Source organism: Otolemur garnettii, unplaced genomic scaffold (assembly GCF_000181295.1).
Source record: "Otolemur garnettii isolate 467f Iridium unplaced genomic scaffold, OtoGar3 scaffold00050, whole genome shotgun sequence".
NCBI classification, from domain to species: domain Eukaryota; kingdom Metazoa; phylum Chordata; class Mammalia; order Primates; family Galagidae; genus Otolemur; species Otolemur garnettii.
Window position 1 is genome coordinate 10,247,554 of NW_003852445.1, and position 2,345 is coordinate 10,249,898.

At 42.2% G+C, this 2,345-nt stretch overlaps 1 pseudogene; it reads left to right on the forward strand.

The window, feature by feature from the left end:
- Window positions 1–1,411: 1,411 nt before the first annotated feature.
- LOC111725915 lies at window positions 1,412–1,737 on the forward strand (annotated as a pseudogene).
- The last annotated feature ends 608 nt before the right edge of the window (window positions 1,738–2,345 follow it).

Here is a 2,345-nt window from a genome sequence, read left to right on the forward strand (position 1 = left end):
TCTTTCTCTGACTTCTCTGCTCTATTTCTTTTTTATTTATTTATTTTTCCAAGTCTAACTATTTCTTTTTTTTTTTTTTTGAGACAGAGTCTCACTATGTCACCCTCAGTAGAGTACTGTGGCGTCACAGCTCACAGCAAGCTCACACTCTTGGACTTAAGTAATTCTCTTGCCTCAGCCTCCCAAGTAGCTGGGACCTGCCAAAACGCCCAGCTATTTTCGTTGTTGTTGTTGCAGTTGTTTTAGCTGGCCCAAGCCGGGTTCAAATCTGCCACCTTCGTTGTATGTGGCTGGCACCGTAACCATTGTGCTACAGGTGCTGAGCCAAGTCTAGCTATTTCTTGAATGTACAGGGTAGACTGCTACATTAAAGTCTTTGTACTGGCTATCCTTTCTGCCTGTAACACTTGTCTACTAGATATCCAACAGCTAACTCTCTCGGTTCTTTCAAGTCTCTTCTAGTGTCACTTCCTCAAACAAGCCTACACTTACCATCCTATTTAAAATCACTAACTGCTAGGTCCAGGCACAGTGGCTCATGCCTATAATCCTAGCACTTTGGGAAGCTGAGGCAGGTGGATTGCCTGAGCTCACAGGTTGGAGATCAGCACTGAGCAAGTGTGAGACCCCATCTTTAAAAACTAGCCAGGCATTGTGGCAGGCACCTGTGGTCCCAGCTACTCTACTCAGGAGGCTGAGACAAAAGATTGCTTGAGGCTGGCCTGTAGCTCACATACACTGAGGCTGGTGGGTTAGAACTCGGCCTAGGCCTGCTAAACAACAATAACAACTACAAAAAAAAATAGCCGTGTGTTGTGGTAGGTGCCTGTAGTCCCAGCTACTTGGGAGGCTGAGGCAAGAGAACTGCTTAAGCCCAGGAGTTTGAGTTTGCTGTGAGCTGTGACACCACAGCACTCTACCAAGGGCAACATAGTGAGACTCTGTCTAAAAAAAAGAGAGAGAGAGAGAATTGCTTCTTGAGTCCAGGAATTTGAGGTTGCTGTGAGCTATGATGCCATAGCACTTTACCAAGGGCAACAAAGTGAGACTCTGTCACACACAAAAAAAGTAATAATGAAAATAAAAATAAAATTGCTAATTTCTCCAGCCCCTTCATTACTCTTGTCCATCACCATTCCTACCACCATTCACTATCACCCTTACTTTATTAATTTTTTATTGTATTTATTCATTTAGAGACAGAGTCTCACTCTATGCCCTGGGTAGAGTGCAATCCTCTTGCCTCCTGAGTAGCTGGTACTACAGGCACCCACAACAACACCAGGCTAATTTTTCTGTTTTTATTTATTTATTTTATTTTTTAAGACAGAGTCTTGATTCCTATAATGGCTGCTTCCTGGAAGGCTGTGTCACGTGGAACTTCTTAGTCTTAACATCCATTCTGGAGCTCCAGAAAAGGAAAATTTTCAAGTCTGATAGAATTATAATATATATAAATCATTTCCTTGGAACCTTCAGCCCTCAAGATCCCAACATCATGCCTACAGTTTCCATACAGTTGATCTTAGTCCTCACTTCACTGCTGTTGGTGTTGCCTGTTGTTGAAGCAATAGAGGCTGGAGATGCCATCGTTCTATTATTGGGTATAGTTCTAAGCATCACAGGCATCTGTGCTTGCTTGGGGGGTATATGCTCAAAAGAGAAATGGACAGATGTGACTTTGGAGGAGCTCCTGAATCAAACCTTGCCATAAAAACCTTTGTGCTGTTGAGACTAAACATGAGCTTTGGTGTCTGAAAGTTTCCAAGAAACAGTAAATAGGAGAGTTTCATATTCTTCGTTGTTTCCCTAAAAATGGGAACAAATTGATACATAAATGGGAAAAAAAATGTTTTCTTTACAAGTTATACACTAAATAATTCAGCCTATACTTTATATGTGCTGGTTAGAAAGGGGGTCAAAGAAGTAAGATAGTTGAAATTTACATAAGCAATTCATAGTTTTAGGATTTTCAAAGCACGTGAGGCAGGAAGAAGGAAGCTTTTGCCTAAAAACCAAGGAAATCTCCACTGTTAAGTTACAGTCACTGCCTCCTGAATTGTTGAGGAGTCTTTTCTCCTTATTTTTATTATACTTTTGTTTTATCACTCAAGTTAATATGGTACTTAGATATCACATTTATCTCTGGATAAAAAACATTTAGAAAGATGTATTCGGCTCAGCGCCTATGGCTCAAGCAGCTAAGGCGCCAGCCACATACACCTAAGGTGGCAGGTTCCAATCCAGCCTGGGCCCACCAAACAACAATGATGGCTGCAACCAAAAAATAGCCGGGCATTGTGGCGGGCGCCTGTGGTCCCAGCTACTTGGGAGGTGGAGGCAGG